We start from the raw sequence: 16,025 nt of genomic DNA, 5'->3' as shown, positions 1-16,025 counted from the left end.
TGCCTTGTCCACATCCCTCTATAGGCTCTTTGTGTCATTCTCACTACTTGCCTTGCTATCCATTTTTGTGTCATTCACAAACATGGCTACAGTGTTATTCACTTTCCTCCACCTAGTCATTCATATATAATGTAAATAACTGTGGTCCCATCACTGGTTCGTGTGGCACTCCACTAGTTATACTTTGCCATTCTGAAAATGTAACCCTTTTCCTTACTCTCTGTCAGTATTAATTAGCCATTCCCTGTACTTATGTTTTTGTTTTTGTGGCTGTTTACCTATTATTTACTTATCTATGCTAATTAACTATGTCACCTGCCTGCATTGTTCGCAAGACAAAGCTTTTCACTGTCCTTCAGTACACGTGACAATAAATTCAATTCAATTCATTCTAATCAACTACTTCTAACACCATGGACTCAGTTCTCATTCAGTTATTCAGATTGGGATATCTGTTCGGCACAGATGTGTTGGACCAAAGTTTCTGTTTCTGTGCTATGACTCTATGAATATAATAGTCAAACATGTGGAACCTGATCAAATACTTTCCGGAAATCCAAGTAAATTACAACTACGGGTTCCCCTTTACCTATTCTGCTTGTTAACTCCTTGAAGAATTGTCATAAATATTTCAGGCATGATTTCTCCTTCAAGGAGCCTTGCTGACTCTGCTTTATCATTTTATGTATTTCTAAACGTTCTACTATTGTATCCTAATATTGAGTAGAACACTCTCCCAATAACAGATGTCAAGCTAGACATTCTATAGTTATTTCTGTTTTGTTTCCTTTCCTTTTTAAATGAAGTGTTAACATTGACAGTTTTCTCATCTGTGGGACTGTTCCATAATCTAAGGATTCTTGGAAGATTGCAACCAGTGCATCTGTATCTACTTCTTTTAAGATCCTAGGGTGCGTCCCAGGAGGTCGAAGGGACTTAGAGTCATAGAGATGTACAGCATGGAAATAGACCCTTTGGTCCAACTCATCCATGCCAACCAGATATTCTCCATTGATCTAATGTAACTTGCCAGCATTTTGGCCCATATCTTGAGAAACCCTTCCTATTCAGACACCCATCCAGATGCCTTTTAAATGTTGTACTTGTACCAGCCTCCATCACCTCATCAGGCAGCTCATTCCATACTACCCTCTATGTGAAAAGGTTGCCCATTAGATCCCTTTAAAATCTTTCCCCGCTCACCATAAACCTATGCCCTCTAATTTTGGACTCCCCAACACCATGGAGAAAACCTTGAATATTCACCCTATCCATGCCCCTCATGATTTTATAAACTTCGATAAGGTCACTCTTCAGCCTCTGATGCTTCAGGGAAAATAGCCCCAGCCAATTCAGCCTCTCCCGATAGCTCAAATCCTCCAACCCCAGCAACATCCTTGTAAATCTTTTCTGAACCCTTTCAAATTTCATAACATCTTCCTTATAGTGGAGAGACCACAGCTGCATGCAGTATTCCAAACATGGTCTAACCAATGTACTGTACAGACACAACATGACATCTCAACTCCTATACTCAATGCGCTGACCAATAGAGGGCAAGCATACCAAATGCCTTTTTCACAACCCTGTCTGTAGAATACATAGATTTCAAGGAACTATGAAACTGCATCCCAAGGTTCCTTTGTTCAGCAACACTTCCCAGGACCTTATCAGTCTTTAGCCCCATTAGTTTCCCTAGTACTTTTTCTCTAGTGATACTTATTGTACTTATTTCCTCTCCTCCTTTTGCCTTTGATTATTTAGTATTTTTGGAATGATATTAATTTCTTTCAACATGAACAATAATATATTGATAAAATTCTCAGCCATTCTTAGCTCCTACACTATTATTTCCCCATCCGCATTCTCTGTAGGGCCTACATTCACTTTGGTCTCTTTTTTTAATATATTAAAAGACATGCTTGATGGACATCTTGATATTACTTGCAAGTTTACCCTCAAAATGTATCTTCTATTATTATTTTTCTGCTGGCCTTTAGTTGGTTTTGATAACTTACCTATAGGAATGCATGGGAATTTTACAACCTGCAAGTTCCTTCCAAGTCACACATCCTCTGACTTATAAATGTAGCATTGTTCTTTCATCGTTGCTGACCCAAATTTCTGCAACTCTTCACCTGACAGCATTGTGGAAGTACCTATGCCACACAGAGTGTACCATTTCAAGAAAGCAGCTCAACACTGTCTGAAGAGTTATTTAAAAATGGCCTTGGAATACTGGCATTGCTCTTATTCCATTAATTAAACACTATATATCAGTATCAGTTCTTTCTTTCTGCCTAATCTATTGTTCCAAGCAGTTCTGGATAAGGTTCCTCAACTTACTATGGCTCTAGGCATGATACATTAAATCATAATTCCCTGATGTGGCAGAGTTACAAATCAGGTTATAGTCCAACAGGTTTAATAGGAAGCACTAGCTTTCGGAGCGCTACTCCTTCATCAGGTAGTTGTGGACTATAAGATCATAAGACACAGAATTTATAGCAAAATTTACAGTGTGATGTAACTGTAATTATATATTGAAAATGACCTGGATTGTTTGTTAAGTCTTTCATCTTTTAGAATGGGCATGTTGGTTTCAGTTCCTTCATATGTAAATCCCAGAACTTTTTAAAAGTTACATTCTCAAGTGAACACCCCAGTCCAACACTGGCACCTCCATATCAAAAATTGATGAGGCAGGGTGAACTGATTCATCTTGGTTATTCATCTGCCCTTTCGTTGGTTGCATCAAAGTTAATTTTATAAGGACCCCTTCTTTTATGGATATAGCACAATGGCACAATGGTTAGCAGTGCTACCTTACAGCGCCAGGGACCCAGGTTCTATCTCAATTTTGGGTGACTGCATGTGTGTGTTTGCATGTTCTCCCTGTGTCTTCATGTGTTTCTTCCCACAGTCCAACAATGTGCAGGTTAGGTGTATTGGCCATGCTAAATTGTCCTTAGCATCCAGAGATGTGTAGGCTCGGTAGATTAGCCATGGTGAATGTGGAGTTACAAGGTAAGAGCAAATTACTGCAGAAGCTGGAATCAAAACTAAAAACAAAAATACCTGGAAATCACAGTGGATCAGGCAGCATCCATGGAGAGAAAGCAAGCTAACGTTTTGAGTCTAGGTGACTCTTAGCTTGTTTTCTCCCCGTGGATGCTGCCTGACCAACTGTGATCTCCAGCATTATTTGTTTTCAGTAGATTTACAGAGATTGACTGGGATGCTTTTCGAAGGATTAGTGCAGACTTGATGGCCTAAAAGGTCTCTTTCGACACTGTAGAGATTCTATGACTTTACCCCAGACCCAAATTACCTTATGTTTTAAAAGGGAACAAATTTAATTAGGCTTATTTAAGTTAACAGAAAGACTGAGAATTCATTACTAAATGTGCGAAGAACTAGAAATGAAATGCATAAACACACAGATTTGAATTAAGAGATGATTGCAAAAAGTAAAAGGTTAAAAAAAGATATTTTTTGCAATTGTTTGTAAACAGCAGATAGTTGAACATTGCAGCCATTGAATATCACTGGTAGCATTGATGTTGATTGTTAAAGGGTGAATTTCGAGAGTCTCAGCTTTGTAGGTTGATTGAAACTCTTTTGTCCTGATTCCATTCAACAGTGGCTGACTGGAAACACCTTTTTACCTGCTCTGCAGGAGTATTTCCTGTCCTCAGAACGATGAAACTCACAACACACTAGTTCATACACAAAGATTTCTGACCATTAACCCACAGAGACCAGAATTTTAACTCCTGCCTCTGAATATTCTTGAAAGGGGGAAATTGTAAATATGTCTTTTGCCCAGAACTGCTGCCTTTTTTAGCAATCATGTTCACAGTCTGCAATACTCCCAAGAGATTACAAGTTCAGTTTATACTGCATTTGAAGCTTTTTTGACGTGCATCAAGTGTGACATTCCAGATTCTCTCTCTCTCTCTCTCAACAGGCAGCCACTCAATTACAGTTGCAATCAACTTTTGCCTACATGTCCTTTTGCAAAGAAAAACACATTTTCTAATTAAAGATTGATAGTTCCATTGGTAAGCCACATTAGGAACAATGGTCATTACATAATGCCTAATAAGATAGAGGAGCTTCCAACATTAAAGGAACAAGTTAAACGAAAATAAATTAACTTGGGTCCTTCAGCTTCTATAATAGTTGCTTCAGAGATCAAAAAAACATAAAAGCAGAAATAGGTCATTCAATCTATTATGTCAGCTCCACAATTCAATGAGATCATGGCCAATCTGATAATCCTCAGGTCCAATTTTCTGTTTTGCCCATAACCCTTAATTCCCTTACTGATTAAAATTTACCCTATTTCAGAATTAAATATACTTTATGATCCAGCCTTTATAGGGATTTGTGTGATAGAACTCTACAGATTCACTAGCCTCTTAGGGAAGAAATTCCATGTCAACTTTGTCCTATCTGGACAACCATTTATCCTGAAATTATATCTTCTGGTCCCACAAGGAGAAACAGCCTCTCCACATCTTCCATGTCAAAACCCCTAAGAATCAATAAAGTTGCCTCGTATTTTTCTAAACCCGAATCAGTATGTTTCTGTGCTGTATGATTGTCTTGTCTATGAGTATAGGCCCAACCTACTCAACCTCTATTCATAAGAAGATCCCTCCATACTAGTGAATAATCTAGTGAAATCACTCTGAACTCCCTCTAATAAGAACACAAAACTGTTCATAGTATACTAGGTGAGGTTTCACTAGTGCCTTGTACAGTTTTAGTAAGACTTGCCTTTTTTTGTACCATATATACTCATGTGTAGGTCGATCTCATGTGTAAGTCATAGAGTCGTAGAAATGTACAGCATGGAAACAGACCCTTTCATCCAAGTCATCCATGCCAATCAAATATCCCAACCCAATCTAGTCCCCCTGCGAGCACCCAGCCCATATCACTCCACAACCACCTGATGAAGGAGTGGCGCTCCGAAAGATAGTGCTTCCAATGAAACCTGTTGGACTATAACTTGGTGTTGTGTGATTTGTAACTCTTCAATCCTAGCAACGTCCTTATAAATCTTTTCTGAACCCTTTCAAGTTTCACAACATCTTTCCGATAGGAAGGAGACCAGAATTACATGCAATGTTCCAAAAGTGGCCTAACCAACGTCCTGTACAGCCACAACATGACCTCCCAACTCCTGTACTCAATACTCTGACCAATAAAGGAAAGCATACCAAACGCCTACTTCACTATCCTATCTACCTGCGACTCTACTTTCAAGGAGCTATGAACCAGCACTCCAAGGTCTCTTTGTTCAGCAATACTCCCTAGGACCTTATCATTAAGTGCATAAGTCCTGCTAAGATTTGCTTTCTCAAAATGCAACACCTCGCATTTATCTAAATTAAACTCGATCTGTCACTCCTCAGCCCATTGGCCCAATAGATCAAGATCCTGTTGTAATCTGAGGAAACCTTCTTCGCTGTCCGCTACACCTCCAATTTTAGTGTCATCTGCAAACTTATTAATTATACCTCTTCTGCTCACATCCAAATCATTTATATAAATGACAAGAAGTAGTGGACCCAGCCCAATCCTTGTGGCACTCCACTAGTCACAGGCCTCCAGTCTGAAAAACAACCCTCCACCACCACCGTCTGTCTTCTACCTTTGAGCTAGTTCTGTTTGCAAGTGGCTAGTTCTCCCTGTATTCCATGAGATCTAACCTTGCTAACCAGTTTCACATGGGGAACCTTGTCGAACGCCTTATTGAAATCCATAAAGATCACGTTTACCGCTCTGCCCTCATCAATCCCCTTCGTTACTTCTTCAAAAAACTCAATCAAGTTTGTGAGACATGATTTCCTATGCACAAAGCCATGTTGACTTTCCCTAATTAGTCCTTGCCTTTCCAGATACATGTACATCCTGTCCCTCAGGATTCCCTCCAACAACTTGCCCACCACCGACATCATGCTCATTGGTCTATAATTCCCTGGTTTGTCCTTATTTTTGGGCAAAATATCTGGCATTTTTCATATACCTCGTGTATAAGTGGACCCTAGCTTTTCGGGAGTCTCTTCCTGACTATATATGCAACCTTAAAGGGCATGATTTGCACAATTTTGATTCAAATGCAATACCTGTGTCATCACATATTATGCACACCAATATATATTTGTGCAACGTGATTTTCAATTCATTAAATTGAATGTTGATAATTATATATTTACATGCATATATTTGACCTGTGCATGCAAATATCTACGGTACCTTATGGCAACTCTTGACCTTGTCTTCCCGCTGTTGCCTCAGTTTCTTAGAAGTGGGTGTCGTGTACAGTTGTGCTCTGAACTTATTGTAAAACTCCCGCAAATGTTTCTGACAAAATGACATCACGAAGAAACAAGTGTACAGCATAGTTTAAACTAAAAGTTATTGAAGTTGCAGAGAAGAACAAAAATAGCGTAGCTGCAAGGGAATTCTGTATTTCTGAAAAACTTGTTTGAAATTGGAGGAGAAAAGTCTAAAGGCTATACCAAAACAGAACTATGCCAACCAAGGAAAGCTGAACAAAAGGCTACAACTGGAAGAAAAGATTGCTGACTGGGTAATTCAGTGTTGTCAGAACAGAAGCATAGTAACTTGACAATGTATAAAAATACATGCCAAAAACGAAGCAAGAAAAGATGAATTCAGTGATTTCAAAGCCAGTGCTGGATGGTACATTAGGTTTATGAAAAGGTATGATTTAGTTCTCAGACAGAAAACCAAGATTGTCCAATGTCTACCAGCATATCTTAATAATGTTAATTGGGTTCCATTGATTTGTAATCAGAAGTCGGAAGAAAATGGGTACAGGCTCTCATGCAATATGAATGAAACCCTACTGAACTTTGATATACCAGGGAACAGAACTGTGGACAAGATTGGAGCAAAAACAGTTTTGGTTAAGACTACTGGCCATGAATGGAGTCAATTCACTGTCTGTACTTGGTTGTATGGGCGGCACGGTAGCACAGTGGTTAGCACTGCTGCTTCACAGCGCCAGAGACCCGGGTTCAATTCCCGCCTCAGGCGATTCTCTGTGTGGAGTTTGCACATTCTCCCCGTGTCTGCGTGGGTTTCCTCCGGGTGCTCCGGTTTCCTCCCACAATCCAAAAATGTGCAGGGGTTAGGTGAATTGGCCATGCTAAATTGCCCGTAGTGTTAGGTGAAGGGGTAAATGTAGGAGAATGGGTCTGGGTGGGTTACGCTTCGGCGGGTCGGTGTGGACTTGTTGGGCCGAAGGGCCTGTTTCCACACTGTAAGTAATCTGTAAGTAATCTGTAATCTGTAAGTAATCTGTAATCTGTAAGTAATCTGTAAGTTGTATGGCAGATGGAACTAAAAAAGGTCTATGGTGATTTATAAGCAGAAAACTCTGCCCAAACAGAAATTTCCAAAAGGCAGTGTCTTCCTCATCCATGAAACAGGCTGCAAGACTTGGATGAGGGAGATTTGGAATATGTGACCAGGTGGACTTAGAAAGGAAAAAAAGCTTACTAGTTTCAGATATGTTTGGATCGCACAGAGTGAAAAGAGTTATCAGTGAACTTCAAGCTAACAATGATGACTTTGCAATGATTCCTGGAGGCCTTACTGGCATGGTGCAGCCATTGGATGTTAGCATCAATAAACCTTTTAAGGACTTAGTACAGAATAAATGGGACAGTTGGATGCAAGAAGGGGAAAAAAGCTTCACAGAGGGTAACAATTTTCATCAGAGTGTGTCTAGGAAAATTAACAAGCAGTGAAATTCACAACTGATCTTGGAGATACCTGTTTGTGAGAGGTCAGCACAGAAACAGATTAGTGAATAGTTTTAAGTATAGCCTTGCTGTAAATCTACAATAGTGAGTAGAGTGGGTTCTTTGTTTTATTTAAGATGTGTCCCTTGATTAAACTTAAAAATATAAGCCATAAGTATAAGTTAGCCTGGAGCAGTGTTTGTAGAGGAATAAGACGGTACTATTTTCTGGGTCTGTAGATTAGAAAAAGCAAAAATGGTCCTTAGTAGAGTGATATGTGGGAGTTCAGGAAGGGTTTAAGTCTTACTGAGAATTATATCTGCGATAAATGCTAATGGTTGCGAATCCTGTCAGATCGAATGGATCAATTGGAGAGACGGTAGAGGCAATGAGGAATTTACAAGAGCAAGGAGAAATAAAAAAGGGGAGCAATTATAAGAAGGGAGAAAAGTCGCAGATGGAGTCACATTGATGGGCTAACTCCAGGAAAGGTAAGAGAGGTAGACAGGTAGTGCAGGAGTCTTCTGTGGCTATCCCTGTTTCAAACAGTATGCTGGAAAATGTAGGGAGTGATGGATTCTCAGGGGAATGTAGCCCGAACAGCCATGTTTCTGGTATCGAGACTGGCTCTAATACAATGAGGGGTACGTCGGGTTCCAAGAGATCAATTGTGTTAGGAGACTCTCTCGTCTGAGGCACAGACAGAAGTTTCACCAGCAGCGAAAAATCAGAATGGTGTGTTGCCTCTCTGGTGCCAGGATCAAGGATGTCTCACAGAGGGTGCAGAATGTTTTCAAGGGGGAGAGGGGCCAGCAGGAGGTCATTGTCCACATTGGAACCAATGACATAGGAATGGAAAAGGATGAGATTCTGAAGGGAGATTACAGAGCATTAGACAGAAACTTAAAAAGGAGGTCCTCAAGAGTAGTAATATCTTGATTACTCCATGCTACGAGGTAGTGAGGGTAGGAATAGGAGGATAGAGCAGGTGAATGCGTGGCTGAGGAGCTGGTGTATGGGAGAAGGATTCACATTTTTGGATCATTGGAATCTCTTCTGGAGTAGAAGTGACCTGTACAAGAGGGACGGATTGCACCTGCAATGCTGACTTTGCAATGATTCCTGGAGGCCTTACGGACATGGTGCAGCCACTGGATAAACCTTTTAAGGACTTAGTACAGAAGAAATGGGACTCTTGGATACAAGTGGAAATGGAACACTTGGAAGGTGACTAATGTACTGGCCGGGAGATTTGCTCGAGCTGCTTGGGAGGATTTAAACTAGTAAGGTGTGGGGAGGGGAGGTCGGACCCAGGAGATAGTGCGGAAAGAGATCAATCTGAGACTGGTACAGTTGAGAACAAAAGCGAATCAAACAATCAGGGCAGGCAGGGACAAAGTACAGAACAAGGTAGAACTGATAAATTAAACTGCATTTCTTTCAATGCAAGAGGCCTAACAGGGAAGGCAGGTGAACTCAGGGCATGGTTAGGAATTTGGGACTAGGATATCAGAGCAATTACAGAAACATGGCTCAGGGATGGACAGGACTGTCAGCTTAACGTTCCAGGATATAAATGCTACAGGAAGGACAGAAAGGGAGTCAAGAGAGAAGCAGCAGTGGTGTTTTTGATAACGGATAGCTGTACTGGGGGAGGATATTCACGGAAATACATCCAGGGAAGTTATTTGGGTGGAACTGAGAAATAAGAAAGGGATGATCATCTTATTGGGATTGTTTTACAGACCCCCTAATAGTCAGCAGGAAATTGAGAAACAAACTTGTAAGGAGATCCCATCCCAGATATTATCTGTAAGAATAATAGGGTGATTATGGTAGGGGATTTTAACTTTCCAAACATCGACTGGGATTGCCATAGTGTTAAAGGTTTAGATGGAGAGGAATTTGCTAAGTGTATACAAGAACATTTTCTGATTCAGTATGTGGATGTACCTACTAGAGAAGGTGCAAAACTTGATCTACTCTTGGGAAATAAGGCAGGGCAGGTGACTGGGGTGTCAGTGGGGGAACACTTTGGGGCCAGCGACTATAATTCTATTAGTTTTAAAATAGTGATGGAAAAGGATAGACCATATCTAAAAGTTGAAGTTCTAAATTGGAGGAAGGCTAATTTTGATGGTATTAGCCAAGAACTTTCAAAAGCTGATTGGGGGCAGATGTTCACAGGTAAAGGGACGGCTGGAAAATGGGAAGCCTTCAGAAATGAGATAACCAGAGAGCAGAGACAATATATTCCTGTTAGGGTGAAAGGAAAGGCTGGTAGGTGTAGAGAATGCTAGATGACTAGAAAAATTGAGGGTTTGGTTAAGACAAAGAAGGAAGCATATGTCAGGTATAGACAGGATAGACTGAGTGAATCCTTAGAAGAGTATAAAGGCGGTAGAAGTATACATATGAGGGAAATCAGGAGGGCAAAAACGGGACATGAGATAGCTTTGGCAAATAGGGTAAAGGAGAATCCAAAGGGTTTTTACAAATACATTAAGGATAAAAGGGTAACGGGGGAGAGCATAGGACCCCTTGCAGATCAGCAAGGTGGTGTTTGTGTGGAGCCACAGGAGATGGGGGAGATACTAAATGAGTATTTTGCATCAGTGTTTACTATGGAGAAGGACATAAAAGATATAGAATGTAGGGAAATAGATAGTGACATCTTGAAAAATGTCCATATTACAGAGGAGGAAGTACTGGATGTCTTAAAACACATAAAAGTGGATAAATCCCCAGCGCCTGATCAGGTGTACCCAAAAACTCTGTCGTAAGTTAGCGAAGTGACTGCTGGGCCCCTTGCTAAGATATTTGTATTATCGATAATCACAGGTGAGGTGCCAGAAGACTGGAGGTTGGCTAATGTGATTTCACTATTAAAGAAAGATGGTAAGGACAAGGCAGGGAACTATAGACCAGTGAGCCTGATGTCGGTGGTAGACAAGTTGTTGGAGGGAGTCCTGATGGACAGGATGTACATGTATTTGGAAAGGCAAGGACTGATTAGGTATAGTCAACATGGCTTTGTGCTTGGAAAATCATGTCTCACATATTTGATTGAGTTTTTTGAAGAAATAACAAAGAGGATTGATAAGGGACTTCAGTAAGGCATCCGATAAGGTTCCCCTTGGGAGACTGGTTAGCAAGGTTAGATCTCGTGGAATACGGGAGAACTAACCATGTGGATACAGAACTGGCTCGAAGGAGAAGGCAGGGGGTTGTGGTGGGGGTTGTCTTTTCAGACCAGAGGCCTGTGACCAGAGGATTGGTGCTGGGTCCACTACTTTTCATCACTTACATAAATGATTTGGATGTGACCATAAGGGGTATAGTTAGTAAGTTTGTGGATGACACCAAAATTGGATGTGTAGTGGACAGTGAAGAAGGTTACCTCGGTTTACAACAGGATCTTGATCTCATGAGCCAATGAACTGAGGAGTGGCAGATGGAGTTTAATTTAGATAAATGTGAGGTGCTACATTTTTGAAAAGCAAATCTTATCAAAACTTATCCACATAATAGTAAGGTCCTAGGGAATGTGGCTGAACAAAGAGAACTTGGAGTGCAGGTTGATCACTCCTCGAAAGTAGAGTCGCAGGTGGATAGGATAGTGAAGAAGACATGAGGCTGCTTTCCTTTATTGGTCAGAGTATTGAGTACAGGAGTTGGGAGGTTATGTTGCGGCTGTACATTACATTGGTTAGACCACTTTTTGACTTTTGTATGCAATTCGGGTCTCCTTCCTATCAGAATGATGTTGTGAAACTTGAAAGGGTCCAAAAAAGATTGACAAGGATGTTGCCAGGGTTGGAGGATTTGAGCTGTAGGGAGAGGTTAAATCAGCTTGGGCTGTTTTCCCTGGAGCATTGGAGGCTGAGGGGTGACCTTATAGAGGTTTATAAAATCATGAGGGGCATGGATAGATTAAATAGACAAAGTATTTTCCCTGGATTGGGGGAGTCCAGAACTAGAGGGCATTGGTTTAGGGTGAGAGGGGAAAGATATAAAAGAAACCTGAGGGGCAACGTTTTCACGCAGAAGGTGGTATGTGTATGAAATGAGCTGTCAGAGGAAGTGTTGGAGGCTGGTACAATTACAAGCTTTAAAAGACATCTGGATGGGTGTATGAATAGGAAGGGTTTGGACAGATATGGACTGGATGCTGACAAGAGGGACTAGATTAGGTTGGGATATCTGGTCAGCGTGGACGAGTTGGAAGGGTCTGTTTCCGTGCTGTACTTAACTATGAGTCGATAACATGCGTGCTCCATTACTTGCAACTGTATGCAAGTGGATTGTTAAAGTCCTGAAAACTGAAATTATTGTGAAAGCCTACAAAAATGTGGAATTTCTAATGCTTTAGATGATATGGAGGATGACTATTTATGGTCAGAATGAAGTGATGACAAATCAATTGATGATCCCCTTGAGAGTGCAGATGAAGATGATCCATAGGACAATATGCTTGACCCAGACGATTGGAATGAATTATTCAGTGGTACAACTGATGAGGACAATGAATTTGAAGGATTCTAATGGACCTTTCCATGTACTGGTAACTTTTGTTTTAAGCAGCTATCCAATGATATTTGTGATTTCCAATGAGAAGAGTTTTTTGCTGTGAATATCAGTTTTTTGATGGAAAGTGTTTATCATATTGTATTAACAGTTTAATGCGGTCATTTCTAATAAAATACTAATAGTCTTTTTTTGTTTTTACTGCTCCTCTGATTTTATTTCATGACCTGTGGGAAGCTAGAGAAGTGATTGCTGGGCCTCTTGCTGAGATATTTGTATCATCGATAGTCACAGGTGAGGTGCCAGAAGACTGGAGGTTGGCTAATGTGATGCCACTGTTTAAGAAGGGCGGTAAAGACAAGCCAGGGAACTATATACCGGTGAGCCTGACCTCGGTGGTTGGCAAGTTATTGGAGGGAATCCTGAGGGACAGGATGTACGTGTATTTGGAAAGGCAAGGACTGATTTGGGATAGTCAACATGGCTTTATGCATGGGAAATCATGTCTCACAAACTTGATTGAGTTTTTTGAAGAAGTAACAAAGAAGATTGATGAGGGCAGAGCAGTAGATGTGATCTATATGGACTTCAGTAAGGTGTTCGATAAGGTTCCCTAAGGGAGACTGATTAGCAAGGTTAGATCTCATGGAATACAGGGAGAACTAGCCATTTGGATACAGAACTGGCTCAAAAGTAGAAGACAGAGGGTGATGGTGGAGGGTTGTTTTTCAGACTGGAGACCTGTGGCCAGTGGAGTGCCACAAGAATCAGTGCTGGGCCCTCTACTTTTTGTCATTTACATAAATGATTTGGATGCGAGCATAAGAGGTACACCAAAAATGGAGGTGTCCCTACTTTTTATCTTAGCCTGCTTGGCACACCCTCCTCATTCCTGAAGAAGGGCTTATGCCTGAAACATCGATTCTCCTATTCCTTTGATGCTGCCTGACCTGCTGCACTTTTCCAGCAACACATTTTTAAGCTCTGATCCCCAGCATCTGCAGTCCCCACTTTCTCCTAGCGAAGAGAGTTACCTCAGGTTACAACAGGATCTGGACCAGATGGGCCAATGGGCTGAGAAGTGGCAGATGGAGTTTAAATGAGATAAATGCGAGGTGCTGCATTTTGGGAAAGCAAATCTTAGCAGGACTTATACACTTAATGGTAAGGTCCTAGGGAGTGTTGCTGAACAAAGAGACCTTGGAGTGCTGGTTCATAGCTCCTTGAAAGTGGAGTTGCAGGTAGATAGGATAGTCAAGAAGGCGTTTGGTATGCCTTCCTTTATTAGTCAGAGTATTGAGTACAGGAGTTGGGAAGTCATGTTGCGGCTGTACAGGACAATTGGTTAGGCCACTGTTTGAATATTGCATGCAATTCTGGTCTCCTTCCTATCGGAAAGATGTTGTGAAACTTGAAAGGGTTCAGAAACGATTTACAAGGATGTTGCCAGCTTTGGAGGATCTGAGCTATAGGGAGAGGCTGAACAGGCTGGGGGTGCTTTCCCTGGAGCGTCAGAGGCTGAAGGGTGACCTTATAGAGGTTAAAAAAATTATGAGGGGCATAGATAGGATAAATAGGCAAAGTTTTTTCCCTGGGGTCGGGGAGTCCAGAACTATAGGGCATATAGGTTTAGGGTGAGAGGGGAAAGATATAAAAGAGACCTAAGGGGCAACTTTTTCACGCAGAGGGTGATACGTGTATGGAATGAGCTGCCAGAGGATGTGGTGGAGGCTGGTACAATTACAACATTTAAGAGGCATTTGGATGGGTATATGAATAGTAAGGGTTTGGAGGGATATGGGCCGGGTGCTGGCAGGTGGGACTAGATTGGGTTGGGATATCTGGTCAGCATTGACGGGTTGGACCAAAGGGTTGGTTTCCATGCTGTACAACTCTATGACTCTATGGACTGACCACTTGTTGGTATGCCTAACAACTTTTGTACATATATGTAGGCCTATGTGTACTTTACGGTATTGCTAACTGACATATGGTATGACAGTACCGTTCTACCATAATAGGCAGAATTAAGACAGTTCTTTTGTAGATAAATATTCAACAATGGCCATAATTCTTTTTCCTTTTGTTCTTTATTATTTTATCTAGAAATCTGGGTCTTGTTTGTCCATTTTTGACTCACATCAAGCATGAATTTTCATCCCCTCGAAAATAATATCTCGTGTATAAGCTGACCCCCTAATTTCAGCTTGAAAATGGTCTGCAAAACTCGACCTATACATGATTATATACGGTATTCCATTCCCCTCAAAATAAAGGCTAACGTTCCATTTGTTTTTCCTATTACCTGCTGAATTTTTTTGTGATTTAGAGGAGGCTTTATAGAGTCATGCAGTAATACATCATGGAAACAGATGCTTCAGTCCAACCAGTCCATGCCGACCACGTTCCAAATCTATACTAGTCCCACCTGCCAAAACTTGGCCCATTCATGAACTTATCCAAATGTCTTTCCAGTCCATTCCTGGCAACATCCTTGTAAATATCATTCTTAGGGTAGAGCAACCGGAACTGAACACAGTACTCCAGAAGAGACCTCACCAACGTCCGAGACAACCTCAACATGACGTCCCAACCCCTATACTCAAGATCTGACCAGTGAATTAAGGAGATATATGCAATCAATTCATGAGCTAAGTCAACAGGATAAAAACAAATGCTTGCATTTAACATAGCACCATTCTTAACTTGAGGAGAGCCCAAAGCACGTATATCCAATGGAGTGTAGTAACTTCAGTAAAGTATGAACCACGACAGCTGGTTTTCACACAGCAAAGCCTCACATTTATTGGTGGAATAATTACTTGATCACCTGTTGTGAGCAAAAGCAAAACACTGCAGATGTTGGTGATCTAACAGAAAAACAGAAAGTGATGAAGAAAATCGATTTACAAGAATGTTGCCGGGATTGGAGGTTTTGGGCTATAGGAAGAGGCTGAAAAAGCTGAGTCTATTTTCCATGGAGCATCGCAGGTTGAGGGGTGACCATGTAGAGGTTTATGAAAGCATTAGGGGAATGGATAGGGTGAATAGTGAAGGTATTTTCCACAGGGTGGAGGAGTCCAAAACTAGACAGCATAGGTTTAAGGTTAGAGGGGAAAGACTTAAAAGGTACCTAAGGGGCAACTTTCTCACGCAGAGGGTGGTGCGTGCGTGGAATCAGCTGCCAGGAGAAATGGTGGAGGCTGGTACAATGACAACATTTAAAAGGCATCTGGATGGGTATATGAATAGGAAGAGTTTACAGGTTTGTGTGCCAAATGCTGGCAAATGGGACTAGATTAATTTAGGATATCTGGTTGGTATGGATGAGTTGGATCAAAGGGTTTGTTTCCATGCTGTATAACTTTATCACTCTATAAACTCAGCATATTTGCAGCTTCTGAGAAGAAAGAGTTAACACTTCAATTACAATATTACTCCTCTTGTAAACTGAAGAGAGAATTGGACCAGTGATGGGTTTTATACTGTAGAAAAAGATGGAGCCCACCCCGTGGCCGAACATTTGAACTCCCCCTCCCACTCTGCCAAGGACATGCAGGTCCTGGGCCTTCTCCACTGCCACTTCCTTACTACCCGATGCCTGGAGGAAGAATGCCTCATCTTCCACCTCGGGACCCTTCAACCCCAGGGCATCAATGTGGACTTCACTAGTTTCCTCATTTCCCCTCCCCCCACCTTACCACAGTCCCA

This window comes from Chiloscyllium plagiosum, chromosome 10 (genome assembly GCF_004010195.1).
Source record: "Chiloscyllium plagiosum isolate BGI_BamShark_2017 chromosome 10, ASM401019v2, whole genome shotgun sequence".
Taxonomy (NCBI): domain Eukaryota; kingdom Metazoa; phylum Chordata; class Chondrichthyes; order Orectolobiformes; family Hemiscylliidae; genus Chiloscyllium; species Chiloscyllium plagiosum.
Note: the sequence above shows the minus strand (reverse complement) of the source record.